Below are 19,959 nucleotides of genomic sequence, written 5' to 3' on the forward strand. Positions count from 1 at the left end.
CTATAATAGAGTGGATTATAGGATCTTACAAGCATTTTTAACTAGGGCTTATTTTCAGGGTAGGGCTTATATTGCAGCCCTCCTGGAAAATAACGCTAGGTCTTATTTTCAGGGTAGGTCTTATTTTTGGGGAAACAGGGTATGCCATAGCTGGCACAGTGATCATGTGGTCAGTAACAACTGGGATTCAGGCCTGGTTCACACCTATGCATTTTTTAGTGCATTTTCAATTTTGTAGAGACACACTACAGTCCATTTAACATAGTTTCCTATGGATGTTGTTTACATCTGTGCATTTTATGGAAAGGGCCAGGGACTTTTTTCTGTTTTTTGGCTCCATAGACTTCAATGGATCAAAAGCGTGTATTGAAAAATGCAAAATGCACCTGCAAACTGCAACCAGCATAGGTGTGAACTAGGCCTAAATCCTGATCATTAGGCTGCTTTCACACTGAGTCGCTTTACAGGTACTATAGAGCTAAAAATAGCACCTGTAAAGCACCTCTCCTCTCCAGTGTGAAAGCCAGAGGGCTTTTTACATTTGAGCGGTGCGCTGGCAGAATTCTAAAAAAAGTCCTGCAAGCCGCATGTTTGAGGCGCTGTAGGAGCGGTGTATACACCGCTCCTACAGCGCCCCTGCCCATTGAAATCAATGGGGTATTTGAGAACCGCACAAAATCTACAGCATTCTCCTAAGGCCCCTTTCACACGGGCACCTCCGCTATGCGGAATCTGCTTGCTCAACGGAGGATCTCTCTGATGGTTCCCGCTGAGCAGGCGGATGACAGGTCCATGTCTGATATGCAGAGCAGACACAGACACAGTCCCACTCTTTACTATGAGGCAGTCAGATGGAAACAGATCACCTGTCCATTTCCATACGATGCAATCCGATCCGATCCACCAGACTGCTGGAAAATAGGACCACCATCCGTCTGTTTTTGGCAGACAGGATGATATCGGATGGCGATGGGTATTAGCAGACATGTGTCCGCTGAAATCAGCCGCTCCACAGAGGATAATTCAGTATGCAATCAGGTCCTCCTGAATAACTGACAGGCAGACCTGATCGGACAGCCAGTGTGAAAGGGGCCTAAGAGGTACATTGTGCACTGTGGCCTATATTCACATAAATTAAATGGCTGTCCACAGCCTGACAGATGGCATTTCTAATGAAGTAAAAGAAGGCTGCATCATATGCCTATGCAGGTACAATTCAGAAGATTTCTGAAGATTCTGAGCAGAGGTCGTGCAGTGGGCAGCTGCAGTAGCAGATTAGAGTGGGTAAGTGAACTGGCCATTTTGTTTGTCTGCTAGGCAAACTGAACAGCTCGGGTTCTGGTTGAGTTCATGGTCAATCCAAACTCATCCCTTCCTTTTTAATTAATTCAGAGCTGCAACCACAGGAATGTCTGTTGAGTTACAGAAGATATTTAAAGTGGAGGTTCACCCAAAAAATAAATTTTTAACATTAGATTGAGGCTATTTAAGGGGAGCAGAAACGGGTATTTTTTTTAAAATCAATGCCGTACTTACCGTTTTCGAGATAGATGTTCTCCTGCCGCTTCCGGGTATGGGCTGCGGGACTGGGCGTTCCTATTTGAATGACAGCCTTCCGACCGTCGCATACAGCACATCACGAGTTTCCGAAAGTAGCCGAACGTCGGTGCGCAGGCGCCGTATAGAGCTGCACCGACGTTCGGCTTCTTTCGGCAACTGGTGACGCGCTGTATGCGACCGTCGGAAGGCTGTCAATCAAATAGGAACGCCCAGTCCCGAAGATCATACCCGGAAGCGGCGGGAGAACATCTATCTCGAAAACGGTGAGGCCCTGTACACACGGGCAGATATCCGATGAAAACGGTCCGCCGGACCGTTTCCATCGGATATGTCCGCTGGCGGATTTTGATCTGATGGCTGTACACACCATCAGATCAAAATCCCCGCGGAAAACATCCACGGTGACGTGGCCGCGCCGTCGCCGCGACGATGACGTGCGCGACCCTGGAAGGTAAATCATTTCGACGCATGCGAGGGATGGGGATCGGACGGACTTATCCGGTGAGTCTGTACAGACGACCGGATAAGTCCGAAGGATAGGTTTCCAGCGGATAGATTTCTTAGCATGCTAAGAAATTTTTATCCGCTGGAAAACCGTCACCTAGACAAATGTCCGCTTGAAAATGTCCGCTAGGCCCTACACACGACCCGATCTATCTGCTGGAACTGATCCGCGGATAAGATCCGGTCGTGTGTACGGGGCCTAAGTACGGCATTGATTTTAAAAAAAATACCCGTTTCTGCTCCCCTTAATTAGCCTCAAACTAATGTTAAAAACATTTTTGGGTGAACTCCCGCTTTAAATAAATGAAAGATAAGGTACTGAGCTATTTGTAGCTGTCCATGCTGCTAAATGCCACTCCAATCCGGGAAAATAACTTCAGCTAAAATCCTAAAAGGGGTTGTAAAGGTAAAAAAAAAAATTGCCTAAATAGCTTCCTTTACCTTAGTGCAGTCCTCCTTCACTTACCTCATCCTTCCATTTTGCTTTTAAATGTCCTTATTTCTTCTGAGAAATCTTCACTTCCTGTTCTTCTGTCTGTAACTACACACAGTAATGCGAGGCTTTCTCCCTGGTGTGGAGAAAGCCTCTTGAGGGGGGAGGGGGCGAGCAGAAGTGTCAGGACGCCCACTAACACACAGCTCCTTTCTCTATCTGCAAAGTAGAGAGTGTCCTGACTTGCTTGCTCGCCCCCTCCACCCTCAAGAGGCTTTTTTCACACCAGGAAGAAAGTCTTGCATTACTGTGTGGAGTTACAAACAGAAGAACAGGAAGTGAGGATTTCTCAGAAGAAATAAGGACATTTAAAAGAAAAATCGAAGGATGAGGTAAGTGAAGGAGGACTGCACTAAGGTAAAGGAAGCTATTTAGGGGGGGAAAAAATTATCTTTACAAACTCTTTAAGGTCACGGACACTCTCAGCAGTGTTGATCTTCTGGGTGCTCTGCAGCTTTCACTGGCTCATCATGCTGACCTCCATTTCAATGCAGAGTCTTGTAGTGAGGTGAAGGTCAGCAGGGGGAATCAACGAAAGCTGCCCATAAGACTTACAAGACTTCAAGAGCAAATTTCTCATAAACAAAGCCATGGTTGGCGGTTGGCAAGAAAGATGCGTATTTACTATCTTCTTTTATAGCTATGCCTCGCTTAAAGTGACAGTAAATATATTGGGGCAGATCCACGTACATCGACGCATATATAGGCCGGCGTAGCGCATCTCATTTACTCTACGCCGGCTCAACTTAGAGAGGCAAGTACCGTATTCCTCAAAGTATTTGCGCCCAATGTTGCGCCGGCGTAACGTAAATTCCTAGGCGTAAGCCGGCGTAATTGAAAGTAGGAAGGAAGTGGGCGTGTTCCATTGAAATGAGCCGTGACCCCATGCAAATGAAGGGCCGAACGGACGGCGCATGCGCCGTGACGCTGACTATGTTCAGCGCCTCTCTGCGCATGCTCAGAACTAGGCCCGGCGTAATCAGTGAGATACAAACTAGGCCTGCCGTAATTAGTGAGATACGCCCAGGGCATAAATACGCCCAGACATGCGCCCGTCCAGTGCAAAAGTACATCCGTTTGTTTCCCCCCCTGAAGCAAGGTACTTTTGTTCTTTTCCTTGCAGCTGTTTGTTCTTGAGCCATGTCTGCTCCAGCAGCTCCAAAGAAGAGGAAATTAAATTATTCCCCACGGGAGAAGGCGGTCATTATCAGGGCCATGGCCCAGTATGATACCTATCTTCATGGGGCAGAGAGTGCCAATACCACCCAGGCCAGGAGGAAAGAGGTACTGGCACAGATTGCCGCAGATGTCAATGCTTTGGGGAGTGAGGTCAGGACCCCCAATGACATTTTAAAAAAAATAAATGACCTGCGGCGCCTGGTCAAAGGTAAGCTGGCCAGGATGAGCACTCATGCCAGGGGCCCTGGGGGGGGACCAAGACGCTCACTGCTGAGGAGCAGGTGGTTGCCCAGTGCCTCCACAGGCATCAAGTGGAGGGAGTTGAGGGCTTTGACTCCGTTGAGGATGCCTTGAGGACAGGTAAGTGTGTTTTATTTCCTATCTGGTGTGTAGCATGTGTGGGGGTGGAAGGGAACATGTGACAAGTGTGTGGATCCTCCAACATGTGAATGTTTTGTGTCATCCACAGATGTGCAGGAGGGTGCCGGGCCATCTGGCCAGTCCACACCATCCCCCGGACATCAGTCTGAGGCAGACCACCTGGCAAGCCAGGAGTCATCAGTGGAAGGGAGTGGCCACACCTCTCCTCAGGAGGTGGTTGAGGAGGAGGAGGTGATGAGTGGGAATGAGGTGAGGCTCCATTTGGAGGAGTCTTCCCCTGTGGCTGGCACTAGTCAGCTCTCCATCAGGGGTAGCCCCTCCCGCTCCTCCCCCAACAGGGCTTCCCCCCCAAGGGTCTCCCCTTCTCCAAGGCCCCAAACCACTTCTGGACCCAGAAAGGTGTCTAGGAAGACAAGGGGGGTGTCAGATGTTCTCCCAGAACACCTCAGGAGGGACCAGGCCCGCCATCTGGGTGAGGTTGCCATGAGGATGGACCACATGGCACACAGCATGGCCTCCATGAAGGAAGCTGTGCAGTATGTAGGCTGCAATTCCTCAGCTGTGGTCACCTGCCTGGCTGATCTGCAGGCCACCACAGCAGGCCTGGGTCATGAAGTCCGCGCCCTGACAGAAGCTGTCAGGAACAACACAACAGCCATCCAGGCAGGGGGGTGAGGCTGCAGGCGGACACCAATGCGGTCCCCACCCGCATCGCCCTGGCCTTGGAGGGCAGGCCGCCCGGCGTGAAGAGACCAGGGGATGCTCCTCCTCCTGATTCCCCCCCCATGAGTCTCCCATGGGGAGCCGGGGCCGTGGCCGCGGCAGGTGTGGGGCACGGCAGCGCCGTAAAAAAAAATTTTGATTTTTTTCTGTTCGACTCAGGTTATGAGTGTTTTATGTTTATTTTTGGAATATACTCAGGTTATGAGTTTTTTTTTTTGTAGCCCAAGCACACGGTTAGTAGTGCAGGCTACAGTGTGACTGGTGTTTGAATGTGGGGGTGACATTCCTGCCGGAAAAGGGGTGTCACCCTTGGTCGTCGGGGAGAAGTGATCCCCAGGACCAGGGAGAAGTGATCCCCAGGTCCGTGTGAATGGTGTATGAATGGACAGCAACATAATTGGAGCCTTGACGGGGGCGTTGCTGCTCCCAAGTCCTGCTTGGTGGACTTGGGCTAATCCAATGTGATGAGGATGTGGGGTGTGTGTGCTAGGGACCACAGTGGTGTGCATGCGTGCATTCTCCTTGTGCCATGATAAATGTGTGTGTTTAACGTGCAAAGATGCGTTCCACGAGGCATCTCCTGACTGCTCTTCCCTCAGAAGACGGGGTAGCCTCGGTTAGGGTGGGACTGTGTGGTTCGGGGGTCAGGTCATCACGTATGTCAATCTCCAGGCCCTTTCTCACGGCGAAGTTGTGCAGCATGCAACATGCACCGATGATCTGGCACACAAAGTTTGGGGAATACAACAGGATCCCCCCGGACTTATCCAGGCAACGGAAATGGGACTTTAGGAGGCCAAAGGTGCGTTCCACCACTCCACGGGTACGTGTGTGTGCATCATTGTATCTTTGCTCTCCTGGGGTTTCCGGATTTCGAAATGGAGTCATGAGATGGGGTCCAAGTGCATATGCAGAGTCACCTGGAAGGGAAGAGACAGGAGGATGTTAGCCGTGCATGTGCCCCTCGTGATGTCTGCATCATGGGGTTGGACAGTCATGCCTGACTCCCATGTCACTCACCAACCAGCCAGCTGTCCCTATACACGTTCTGTTCAAATTCTGTTGGGATGGGGCTTTGATGGTATATGTAGCTGTCGTGGCTGGACCCTGGGTGTTTGGCACGGACGTGCCATATGAGGCATTGGGCATCGGCTATCACCTGTACGTTAATGGAATGCCAATGCTTACGATTGCGGTATATGTGCTCTGTGTCACAGGGGGGTCGTAGTGCCACATGTGTGCAATCAATGGCCCCCACGGTGCGTGGGAATCCTGCAATACTGTAGAAATCACGCATTGCCTTCACCCGCAAATGCTCCTGGGTGGGTCTGACAATGTGGTGGGCCATGCGTCTGAGGATTGCGGGGACAACCTGGTGCACACATCTGCTAATGGAGGATTGTGCCATCCCAGCCACAACTCCACTTGTACGCTGGAACGAGCCACTGGCAAGGAAATGGAGTGTTGCCAGTACCTTGACCAGTGGCTCCACTGCTTGTGAGCGGTGTGTCTGGCTGGTGATGTTATCCTGCAGGGTTGTGGTTAATTCCAGGATGACAGCAGGGCTGAATCTGAAGATGCGATACACCTCCGAAGCCCCCATGCCAAAGACGTTTAGGCGCGGTCGGTATATCCGCGCCCGTGCCCTCCTCCTTCTATGCGCATGTAAAGCCAGTAGTATAGCTATGACCATGGATGCCCCTGGCATGTTGGCATACAGATTGTTGTCCTGCAAGTGTGGATACTCAGCTCGTCCCTAAGGCCCCGTACACACGTCCGAGGAACTCGACGTGCCAAACACATTGAGTTCCTTGTCGAGTTCTGTGTTGAAGCCGCCGAGGATCTCGGCGAGCCAACTTTCCTCATTGAACAACGAGGAAATAGAGAACATGTTCTCTATTTGGCCCGACGAGTTCCTCGTCGGCTTCCTCGGTGAAAAGTGTACACACGAGTTTCTCGGCAGAATCCAGCTCCGATCGAGTTTCTGGCTGAATTCTGCCAAGAAAGTCGGTCGTGTGTACCTCACGGTGCTGCTGAAGCTGCTCTCCAGCTGACCTGCACACGTCTGGTGCAAAGTTACAGCTGCTATTATGAGGGGTAACTTTAAACCAGACGTATGACTTATGCGCGGCGCGCGGGCTGCGTACGTTCGTGGATCGCCGTATCTCCCTCATTTGCATATTCGAATAGCAAAACAATGATGCATCCAGCGTTTATTTGCGCCCACGATGCGCCGGCGCAGAAAAATTACGTCGGTCGGAAAAAGCCTATTTTCAGGCGTATCTCGTTTTGTGGATACACTGGCGTATATATACACTTACGCCGCGCATCTCGAGATACGCCGGCGTAAGTGCTTTGTGGATCTGCCCCATTGTTTTTCTCCAAAACAAATCCATACACACCACTACTCAATGGCCCTGTAATCCAATCACGGTAATTATTATTTTTTTTTATTAAAAACGATTTTTAATTAAATTGTTTCTTACTGTGTTTTTCTGCCTCCTTCTAATGTCCCCCCACAAGTTCCCAAATGTCTCCTTTTCACCCTTGCTTCCATTTGTTTGGAACGGGAGGTACAGGACAATTTCAGTCATGTGCAGTGCTAAATGCACACTGCAAATCCCAGAGCCCAGCGGTCCTCAACCTTTCTGGCACCAGGGACTGATTTCACGGCAGACCATTTTCTCAAGGACCTGGGGGGGTGCTCGAGGTAGGGGCTATTCACTGAGTCTGTCCTCAGTCCCCCTTTACACCACAGTCTCCCCTTTTTATCAGTGTCCTCAGTTTCCCTTCACATCACAGCCCCCCTTTACATTACAGTGCCCCTTTACAGTACAGCCCCCTTCACATCACAGTACCCCTTTACATTACAGTGCCCCTTTACAGTACAGCCCCCTTCACATCACAGTACCCCTTTACATTAATGTAACAGGGACTGCTCTGTAAAGGAGACTGTACTGTAAAGGGGGCACTGTGATATAAAGAGGACTGCACTGTAATAATTACAGGGCCCCTTTACAGTGCAGTCCCCTTTATATTACAGTGCCCCTTGCAATCACAACCTCCTCCATCACAGTGCGCCTGCAGTCTGCCCCCCCCCCCCCATTTCCACTTTAACATGACACTTCCAATTCTAATGTCTGCCTCCTCTACAAAGGCCTCCTACCTTTGAAAGGGCAGAGACTGTGATCAGTCCATATGTCCTCTCCTGGCTCCCCCGCCCGCCCGACGATGTCATCCTATCAGCAGGGCAGGTTGCGGGAGGAGCTCTTTATTCTGCTCTGCAGCTCCTCCCGCCCCCTGCCCATTGGATGACATTGTCAGCCAGGTGGGCGGAGGAGCCAGGAGAGGAAACACAGGCATGGCACAGCAGGAGGTGAGCGGCACTCACAGTTTGTGATAGCCCTGTGTGGACCATGGTCACCATTCCCCTCCTGCTGTGCAGCCTGGTCATCAACAGGCCTCTGGTTGGGGACCCCTGCCATAGCCGATAGTTACCAATCCATCTAAGGGTTGCTACGTTCCTTTTTTTATCTCAAATAATTTTATTGTAGAGAAAAAGAGCAAACAGAACAAACAATGCAAGTTCCAAAGCATACTCATAAGTGTACTGACAAACAATCAAATTCCACCATTGTAACTATACACAGTGTACTCACAGAAGGCGGCCGCTGTACAATGGTGGCTACGTTCTTATTTACAGTAGGACCACAGAGAGGAACACTCTAACAGGATGTTGGATCAGAGCTGCAAAATAAATAAATGCTTTGGAGGAAGGCCATAGCAATAGAAGGTACTTTACTGAGTTAAGAATACAGCAGTAGCAGAGTTTAGTGTCACCATGCCTAGTGGCAGGGTCATTTTAATCAGAACTTTTAGTGTTGTTAAAAGTGATGTTTTTTTTTTTTTTCCAAAACATTTTATTGAGTATTTCAACGGTACATTGTAGTCAAAATAATGCAAAACACTAAATTCCAAAAAATGCACATACAGAGTGTACGGTATGAATCATAACAATAGACTTGCTATACTCTAGCAACACAACAGTAGATAGTCATTTCGGAAACATAGAATGAATGACATTCATAGACATTATAAAGTGATGTTATTATACTTTGGTTATAACATTTGATCAAATAGAAACACTCAATGGGGTAGATTCACGTACCTTTAGGCGGGCGTAGCGTATCTCCTATACGCTACGCCCCCATAACTTTGAGAGGCGAGTTTGGTATTTTCAAAGATTTTGACGCCGAAGTTACGGCGATGTAGCGTATTAGGGCCGGCGTAAGCCCGCCTAATTCAAATGTTGAAGCTGTGGGCGTGTTTTATGTATATTAACTGTGACCCCACGTGAATGACGTTTCGATCGAACAGCGCATGCGCCGTCCGTGGACGTATCCCAGTGCGCATGCTCCAAATGACGTCGGAAAATAGCCATGCTTTCGACGTGAACGTAAATTACGGCCAGCCCTATTCACGGACGAGTTACGCAAACGACGTAAAATTTGACGAGGTTCCGACGTCCATACTTAAAGTGGGAGTTCACCCATTTCTGTTTTTTTTCCTCTTTTCCCCATAGCTGGATGCTCGTTTTGTCTAGGGGAATCGGCTATTTGTTTTAAAATATGAGCAGTACTTACCCGTTTTCGAGATGCATCCTCTCCGTCGCTTCCGGGTATGGGTCTTCGGGAGCGGGCGTTCCTTCTTGATTGACAGTCTTCCGAGAGGCTTCCGACGGTCGCATCCATCGCGTCACTAGTAGCCGAAAGAAGCCGAACGTCGGTGCGGCTCTATACTGCGCACCGACGTTCGGCTTCTTTCGGAAAATCGTGACGCGATGGATGCGACCGTCGGAAGCCTCTCGGAAGACTGTCAATCAAGAAGGAACGCCCAGTCCCGCAGCCCATACCCGGAAGCGACGGAGAAGATGCATCTCGTAAATGGTAAGTATGGATCATATTTTAAAACAAATAGCCGATTCCCCTAGACAAAACGAGCATTAATCTAAGGGGAAAATGTGTTCTCCATGGGTGAACCTCCGCTTTAACATTGGCTGCGCCATGTTTTTGGTGGTTTATCTTTACGCCTGAAAACCCCTTACGTAAACGGCGTATCTGTCTAGCCGGGCGTACGTTCGTGAATAGGCGTATCTAGCTTATTTACATATTCTAGGCGTAAATCAGCGTACACGCCCCTAGCGGCCAGCGTAAATATGCAGTTAAGATACAACGGCATAGGAGACTTACACCGGTCGTATCTTAGCAATATTTAAGCGTATCTCAGTTTGAGAATATGCTTAAATATACGACGGCGGGGATTCGGACTTACGACGACGTATCTACTGATACGCCCGTCGTAAGTCTTTATGAATCTACCCCAATGACTGTAAACTTGCTGCAAGTCCACTCTTATGCCGCGTACACACCATCACTTTATGTGATGAAAAAAAATGACGTTTTTAAAAACGTCACTTTAATTGACTGTGTGTGGGGGAAAACGTCGTTTTATGTCTTCTAAAAAACGACCAAAAAAAATTGAAGCATGCTTCAATTTTATGTGTCGTTTTTCAAAAGTGCACTTTTTACTTCACAGAAATTGACCGTGTGTAGCAAAAAACGTCGTTTTCTAAGACGTTTTTTCATCCACGCATGCCCAGAAGCTACTTATGAAGCGAGCTTCAATGGTAAAACGTGGTGGAACGTAACCTCACTTTGCTAGAACATTGTGAGAAAAACGATGGTGTGTAGGCAACTTCGTCTTTGAAAATTGAAGTTTCAAAAACGTCATTTTTTACTTCACAGAAAGTGTCGTTTTTTTTCATCACATAAAGTGATGGTGTGTACGCGGCATTAGCCAAACAATTTGACGAAGCAGATACCCTTATCATAAGAATGCTGTCTCTGCTGCCACCCAGTGGACTTGTGTGCTTTTTTTTTTTTCATTTTTTTCATTTCTTTTCCATAAATTTTTTTTACTATGCGATCAGCCATCTGTGTCATCTGTGCTTTTGCATACAGTTTCATAATCCACTGCTATATGTTTTCCTGTGTTTATCCTAAGCCAAATTTTCTTTACTGGGGATAGACCATCTTCTAGCTGAATTTGATGCAGTTCAACTAGATTCCTTTAACTAATTTATAGTGTAAGAATCCTAGGCATTAGACATCCCTGATTCCATGAGACAGTCAATCCTTTTTTTTTTAAATATCTGTCATTTGCAGCTAAATATTCTGGGATTTGAAAATGTATAGAGAGTTTTAAAGAAAGTTGCCCTGCTATGATTTGGGTGGAGAGCATTATGGTTAGTTCTACCTGCTTAAGAGCCCATTTACACTCACAGCCAGGGCCGCCATCAGGAATTATGGGGCCCCTTACACAGCTTCAGGCATGGGCCCCCATTTTCACATTGTTCAGGGTGCTGTGATTGGCCCAGGTACCATTTGATAGCTGTGGGCCAATCACATCATCACAATACTAAGCACAGCTGTTAAGAATGAAACTCATTCATAACAGTTATGTTTACATTGTGATCATGTGATTGCAAAGCTATCATGTGATACCCCAGCCGCTCAAAGCGGCCAGGTCCTGGGAGCCACAATCCACTGTGTCCAGTGGACACAGCAATAGCGGGAGCAGCGCCCAGGGCTGCCGTGTCAAAGTAAATAAACTGTGGCCAGGTGGCAAGCAGTTAACTTAGTTTACTAGTTGGAACTTTCCTGAGCTATCCCGCCAGAAGGCTTTCACTAAGGACCGCCAATCTCCAACTATATTCCACCCCCTTTGCACAGCACCTTAATTCATAGAAGCTACAAAGGGAGAGCATCTGAAAGGGAGACCCTGGTTGGTTACCAACACCCCTAAGTTACATAGGAAAGAAGAATTACCCCAAGGTGGGGCTTTAACGGTAACAATTGATTTAAGAAGCGTATGATTTCAATAAAATGTAATATATAATTTAATACAAAAGATGTGAAAAAACAATGGGGTAGATTCACGTAGAATGGCGTATGTTAGTGCGGGCGTAACGTATCCTATTTACCTTACGCCTCCGCAACTTTTACAGGCAAGTGCCGTATTCTCAAAAGAAAGTTGTGGCGGCGTAGCGTAAATAGGCCGGCGTAAGCCCGCCTAATTCAAATTGTGAAGAGGTGGGCGTGTGTTATGTAAATTAACCCTGACCCGACGTGATTGACGTTTTTCATGAACGGCGCATGCGCCGTCCGTGGAATTTCCCAGTGTGCATTGCTCCAAAGTACGCCACAAGGACGTATTGGTTTCAACGCGAACGTAAATGACGTCCAGCCCCATTCACGGACGACTTACGCAAACAACGTAAATTTTTCAAATTTCGACGCGGGAACGACGGCCATACTTAACATTGGTACGCTGCATATATGCCTCATATAGCAGGGGTAACTTTACGCCGGGAAAAGCCTAACGTAAACGGCGTAACTGTACTGCGTCGGCCGGGCGTACGTTCGTGAATTCGCGTATCTAGCTGATTTACATATTCTAGGCGTAACTCAGCGTACACGCCCCTAGCGGCCAGCGTAAATATGCAATTAAGATCCGACGGCGTAAGAGATTTACGCCGGTCGGATCTAATACAAATCTATGCATAACTGATTTTACGAATCAGGCTCATAGATACGACCGGCCAGACTCAGAGATACGACAGCGTATCTGGAGATATGCCGTCGTATCTCCTTTGTGAATCTACCCCAATTTGTTTAAGAACAAAGTACATAGATGCGTGATGGACTCATCCACAGGGATAAATTCAGGTCCTACGCGTTTCGGAATAAAGTCCCTTCTTCAGGGGCCAAAATCTGTGTGGGGTTGTACCATCACCACGTATATGAACCGTGAAGGACCGGAGGACATCAAAGCGGTGGCGCCAAATTCCTGAGATGGAAAAAACAGGAGCACCAAAGGGCACAGAAGCCGTACTACAGGTTCTACGAATTAATCACTTCAGCGCGGAAGGATTTCCCCTCCTTAATGACCAGGCCATTTTTTGCGATATGGCACTGCGTCGATTTAACTGACAATTGCGTGGTCGTGCGATGTTGTACACAAACAAAATTTATGTCCTTTTTTTTCTCACAAAGAGAAAAAAAAATGTATTTACTTTTTGCTATAATAAATATCCCAAAAAAAATAATTCTTCACCAGTTCAGGCCAATATGTACTGTATTCTTCTACATATTTTTCTTAAAAAAAAAATGCAATAAGTGTATATTGATTGGTTTGCGCCAAAGTTATAGCGTCTACAAATATTATTTTTTTTTACTAGTAATGGCAGACAGATTGGACACTTTTGACACTTTTTTGAGACCAGTGAAATCTATACAGCGATCAGAGCTAAAAATAGCCACTGATTACTGTATAAATGGGCATCTGTCTGTTTACATTGACAGATCCCCATTCTGGTTCTCTGAGGAGCAATCGCAGGCTACCGGCGGACATCATAGCTGCGCACATCGGTATCCGGTGTCTCTCCGTGGGAGCGCGCCATCTCCTATAGCTCTTAATGCGGCCGATGTACACCTACGGCGGTTCGCGCAGCCATGCCAGCCTTCCGCAGTATAATGACGGTGGCTGGTCGGCAAGCAGTTAAACAGAATCTATGAATGATGGGGCAGAGCCTTCAGTCATCTCCCTATCCTCCATTTATAGATCCTGTTTTATTCATTAAAACTATAGTATGGCTTCAATGAATAAAGGAACTAGGTGGAAAGGTCAGGCATATTCGGACATGCTTGATAAATGGTTGTCACAACTCTGTCGGCTGTATTAGCTGCACTGGTAGATTGCAGGGTTGGGAGGGGCATTAGAGGGGGGAGATTTAACCAAACCACCGGGACAGCAGCACAAGGGACACATCACACTGATGGTAAGCAGGGATGAGCGCAGGAACGTTCGTATACTAGTCCAAACCCACCTGAGCTATCCTACCAGTGAGGCCTCGTACACACCACCCAACATGTCCGATGAAAATGGTTCGCGGACCGTTTTCATCGGACATGTCCGCTGGGATCATTTGGTCTGATGTGTGTACACACCATCAGACCAAATTCCCCGCGGACAGAATACGCGGTGACGTGGCAGCGACGTGGCGGCGACGTGATGGCGACAATGACGCTGCGACGTGCGCGCACCAGGAAGTTCAATGCTTCTACGCATGCGTCGAATCACTTCGACACATGCGTGGGATTTCGGGCCAGCGGACATGTCCGATGAGTCGTACTGACCATCGGACATGTCCAACGGACAGGCTTCCAGCGGACAAGTTTCTTAGCATGTTAAGAAACTTTTGTCCGCTGGAAACCTGTCCGCTAGGCCGGGAAACTGTCCGGTCGGCCCTACACACGACCGAACATGTCCGCGGAAACTGGTCCGACGGACCAGTTTCAGCGGACATGTTCGGTCATGTGTACAAGGCCTTAGCTGTCACTGCAGACCACCAATAATAAGTGGCCGAGGTGATCCTTGCCCCATATAGACCCCCATGTCTGCCTTGGCTACCGATGATTGGCGGTCTGCAGTGAGAGCTTCCTGGTGGGATAGCTCAAGCAGGTTCCAAATAGTATCTAAATATGTGTAGGCTGTAATTGTAAATAATGGCCCAGATTCAAAGAGATCTGCGCTCTATTTGCGGAGGCGCAGGCAACGATTTTGCCCTGCGCCCCCGCAAATATTTTGCGCTGCCCTCGATTCACGGAGCAGTAGCTCCGTAAATTGCGAGGGCGCGCCGGCAAAATTGCCCGGCGTTAGCGCGCGCAATGTAAATGATCCCGCCGGGGGCAGGAATCATTTAAATTAGGCGCGCTCCCACGCCGAGCGTAGAGCGCATGCTCCGTCGGGAAACTTTACCGACGTGCATTGCGGCAAATGACGTCGCAAGGACGTAATTTGCTTCAAAGTGAACGTGAATGGCGTCCAGCGCCATTCACAATTCACTTACGCAAACAACGTCGATTTTAAATCTTGCGACGCGGGAACGTGGCTATAGCATTGGCTGCGCCTGCTATTAGGATGTGTAACCTTACGCGAAACCCGACGTACGCAAACTACGTAATTTGCGTACGCAGGCCTCGCGCAACGTTGTGAATCGGTGTTAGTATGCAATTTGCATACTATACACAGATCACAATGGGAGCGTCCCCTAGCGGCCAACGCAAGAATGCAGCCTAAAATCTGCGTGGCATAAGAGCCTTATGCCACGCAGATTTTAGGCTGCAGTCGGCGTAGCGATGTTCCTGAATCAGGAGCATTCGCTACGCCGGAGCAAGTAAGCAATTGCGCTGTGTAACCTATGGTTACACGGGTGCAATTGCTTCTTGAATCTGGCCCAATGTTTTGTGCTTATTTTTATTTTTATTTTTTTTTAACTAAACTAAAGCTGGCCATATTAAAAAAAAAAAAAAAAAAAAAATTCACACATGCAAGGTGAATGGAGGAATCCCCCTGACGGGACATTGTTTTCTTTTAAATCATATTTTATTTATTTGTTATAGGTACAAAGACACAAGTCAAACATGGCTAAGGCATGGATCAGTGTGCAATTTCAGATGCGACTTGAGTCACACAGAATCGCATGACAAGGGAAATCACATTGTTTTCAATTATGTCAATTCAATAGAGCACGGAGTGATTTTGGAAAAAGTTCTTGTATTACTTTGGTGCAATTTTGGCCCTTTATAGACAATGCAAGTCTGATCAAAGTTGTATCCAAGTAGCATTACATAATTGCACTGAGCCCTGGTTCACATTGGTGCGATTTGACATGCGATTCAACATGTTAAATCGGCAACAATTGCACCGCCCTAATCGCTGCACCAATTTCCAAAAGTAGTTTCTCTACTACTTTTGGCGATTTCGGGGTGAGATTTCCATTGACATCTGTGCAGAAATCCGCACAGATGTCTCACTAATAAATCGCTGCTGAATTTGGGACTGACATGCGGGAATGAAAGCGTGCGAGTACAGCTGAACTTGCACGCTTTCATTCCCACACTCAGTGTGAACCTGGGCTAAAGGTTGGATTAAAATATTATTGCGGCAGTGTGAACCTAGCCTTATGCCGCATACACACCATCACTTTATGTGATGAAAAAAAACGAAATTTTCTGTGAAGTAAAAAACGACGTTTTTGAAACTTAAATTTTCAAAGACGAAGTTGCCTACACACCATCGTTTTTTCACAATGCTCTAGCAAAGCGAGGTTACGTTCACCACTTTTTTCCATTGAAGCTCGCTTCATAACTAGCTTCTGGGCATGCGCGGGTGTAAAAACGTCGTTTTAAACGTCGTTTTTTGCTACACACGGTCAATTTCTGTGAAGTAAAAAACGACGTTTTGAAAAACGACACATAAAATTGAAGCATGCTTCAATTTTTTTTTGTCGTTTTTCACAAGACATAAAACAACGTTTTCCCCCACACACGGTCATTTAAAGTGACGTTTTTAAAAACGTCGTTTTTTTTTATCACATAAAGTGATGGTGTGTACGCGGCATTACAGACAAGTATTGTCTAATACACTAATCAACCGAAATCGATTAGCAGGAATGGCCACTTACTGACCAAAATGTTTTCGGGTCTCTGCTGAACTTTGGTCTGTCGTGACACAAGGCCATGCAAGATTGTAATTCCATTCCAACTGCTGAGCTCCAGGCTGCTTAGTGACAGTAACTGGCAGGCTACCAGGTCCTTGGCTGGTACTAACTGAAGGATAAATCGAATATGAATTTAACCAAAGTACATTGCTCAGTACATTGAAGGAAAATATAAATAATATAATCTAACATTACAAAAATAAGGAAAATAATTATATAAAAGTAGTGTGATCTACATCAGCTATTGATACTATAGCAGAGTGTCTCGCAGTCATTTGGGGAATTCAAACATTTCATTTACCTTTCAGGTCCTCTGATCTGCTGATCCACTCTGGGTGCTGCACCTCCCCCTTACAGGCTATGTAGGCCCACCTGGACACACAGGTAATACGATGCAGCCTGGGGAGCTGCACCCCTCTCTTACAGGCTATGTAGGCCCACCTGGACACACAGGTAATACCATGCAGCCTGGGGAGCTGCACCCCCTCTCTTACAGGCTATGTAGGCCCACCTGGACACACAGGTAATACCATGCAGCCTGGGGAGCTGCACCCCTCTCTTACAGGCTATGTAGGCCCACCTGGACACACAGGTATACCATGCAGCCTGGGGAGCTGCACCCCTCTCTTACAGGCTATGTAGGCCCACCTGGACACACAGGTAATACCATGCAGCCTGGGGAGCTGCACCCCTCTCTTACAGGCTATGTAGGCCCACCTGGACACACAGGTAATACCATGCAGCCTGGGGAGCTGCACCCCTCTCTTACAGGCTATGTAGGCCCACCTGGACACACAGGTATACCATGCAGCCTGGGGAGCTGCACCCCTCTCTTACAGGCTATGTAGGCCCACCTGGACACACAGGTAATACGATGCAGCCTGGGGAGCTGCACCCCTCTCTTACAGGCTATGTAGGCCCACCTGGACACACAGGTAATACCATGCAGCCTGGGGAGCTGCACCCCTCTCTTACAGGCTATGTAGGCCCACCTGGACACACAGGTAATACCATGCAGCCTGGGGAGCTGCACCCCTCTCTTACAGGCTATGTAGGCCCACCTGGACACACAGGTAATACCATGCAGCCTGGGGAGCTGCACCTCTCCCTGCCAGGCTATGTAGGCCCACCTGGACACATAGGTAATACCATGCAGCCTGGGGAGCTGCACCCCTCTCTTACAGGCTATGTAGGCCCACCTGGACACATAGGTAATACCATGCAGCCTGGGGATCACAGAACTGTGTTTGTGGAGGCTGACAAGCAGTAGGCATGGACAGCCTGATAGTTAGGATTGTCTGTTGTGCCAGGGCAGCACCTGTAAATAGCAGCAATAAACCCACCACTGTTTGTCACTTTACTACTGGAGTGGCATCTGTGCCTGAAAAGGTTGATTACCCCAGGGAGCATTATACCTGCTACAGCTCAAAACAGATATTCCATTAGTTTTTCTTACCTTAGATTGAAGTATGACAGAGAATGCAACACTTGAAGCTTGTACGGTGTTCAATTCACGTACCAGGAAGAAGAAACTCAATTGCAGAAATGAAAGAAATGAAAGTGAAAGACACGTTGATTGCAATGCATAATTGCTGCCTCAAGGTGGCATTATACTGATGTGGATCTACAATACCATATAAACCTAAAAAGTGTAAACAAACTCAGAGATTTCCTGCAAAGAAGACTAATATGTGCTAAACATTGAGAGTGGGTTAACATTAGTGCAATGCGGGAAACCTTGTGAATCCAGTATTGGATTGCAGATGGTTCACACTGACATCTGCGAACTACAGTACTGCGGGTGTCAATGTAAAGTTAATAACACCTCCAGATCAGTTCACAGATCGCAGTGTGAACTGTGAAATGGTACAGGAATTGGATCGCATAAGTGTGAACACCCAAGCGATTCGATTCCAGTACGGACCAAAAATGTAATGCGAATTCAGCCATACAAAGACTGGATTTGCATCGCACAGACATCGCATGTAATCTGCAGCAATGCAGTGCGAATCACATGCAATGTCTGTTCACACCAGTGTGAACCCAGCCTCAAGTGTATATTGATCGGCCATAACATTATGACCACTGAAAGGTAGGCCTCACGCACAGTGGACGTTTCTTCGGCTGCTTCTAGGGTAAGGTGACCAGATTTTTAAAATGAAATCCGGGGACATATTTTTTCTTTAGTAGTAATGGCAACAATCAGCGACTCTCTGCCCGTCACCGCCCACCTCACAGCCACTCAAGTCTTACTCTTCAGACCCGGCTACTACTGGGTGGGGAGCGGAGGAAGATCACTCCGCCAGGGAAGGCAAGGAGATAGGCAGGTGGCTGGCCAGGACTTGAGCCAAGGCAGAAGAACATGCCAGCGAAGCTGAATGGGCATGCGCCCGAAACTGAAGAAATATTCCCTCCGCTCTGACCAGCACATGATCATCAGAAAGAGGCAGAGATAATGGGAAAAATACAACCCCCCTATGCTAGTAGGCATGGCGGAGCGGGGTGTCTACTTCTAATTTTTTTATTTTAATTCTGCACTGATTGTCTTTAAAATTGCCCCTGCCCCCTATTAAATCCAATCTGGGGACAAAACCAGGGACAGACTTGGTCCGGGGACAGTGTCCTGCAATCAGGGGACTGTCCCCTGAAACTGGGGATGTCTGGTCACCCTAGTCTAGGGGCATTTGCATTTTTTTTAATCTTGCCTATTAACTTTCCTGCACACATAGGCATTTAGAGGACTTTAGAGGCAGGGGGCTTAGATGCAGAAAAAAACCTCACAGCCAGTGTGTCCAGAAGCAGCAGAGTTATGGCAGAAAAAATTGCTTATACGCATGTACACGTGCTTAAGCGCTAGCTGTGTTTATTGATTGAGCCTAAGATCACATGCAATGTCTGTGCAGTGCGAGTTCAGCCATACAGTTGTATGGCTGAACTCACATTGGATTCGCATGAAAATAGTGCAGGGACTTTTTTTCCCTGCACTGGAATCTGATCGCATGGGTGTTCTCACTGCCATCCGATCAGGGGGTGTCATTAACAACCTACTGACACCTGCAGCGGTTCGCAGAGGGCAGTTTGAACTGCCTGCGTGAGAGATGCGATGCGAGAACCGACGCTGTAATCACGCTGGTTCCTGCATGGCACATATGTGAACCTAGGCTGAGCATTAATCCTTTTCAATGGCCAGAATGAAAGGAAAGGGGAAAGAGGTTTCCAGGAACTCCCCTGTGAGTCTAATGCCGCGTACACACGATCAGATTTTCCGACAGCAAAAGTCCGATGTGAGCTTTTGAACGGAAATTCCGACCGTGTGTATGCTCCATCGGACTTTTGCTGTTGGAATTTCCACCAACAAAAGATTGAGAGCTGGTTCCCAAATTTTCCGACAGAAAAAAATCATATTGGAAAATCTGATCGTCTGTGTGCAATTCCGACGCGCAAAAAATCACGCATGCTGAGAATTAAGTACGAGACGGGAGCGCTCAGTCTGGTA

At 47.7% G+C, this 19,959-nt stretch overlaps 1 protein-coding gene across 4 annotated transcripts in view; it reads right to left on the minus strand.

The window, feature by feature from the left end:
* LOC120919291 overlaps positions 1–18,015 on the minus strand; it is a 109,792-nt gene extending 91,777 nt beyond the window's left edge. For 2 of the 4 annotated variants that reach the window (XR_005744547.1, XM_040331372.1), the window contains exon 1: positions 17,920–18,012. The gene's annotated coding sequence lies outside the window, so the exon portion shown is untranslated. Of the gene's footprint in view, positions 1–8,499; positions 8,588–17,919 lie in introns of all 4 variants that reach the window. The other 2 variants (XR_005744548.1, XR_005744549.1) reach the window with 2 other exon arrangements.
* Positions 18,016–19,959: the final 1,944 nt, after the last annotated feature.

This window comes from Rana temporaria, chromosome 12, assembly GCF_905171775.1.
Source record: "Rana temporaria chromosome 12, aRanTem1.1, whole genome shotgun sequence".
Taxonomy (NCBI): domain Eukaryota; kingdom Metazoa; phylum Chordata; class Amphibia; order Anura; family Ranidae; genus Rana; species Rana temporaria.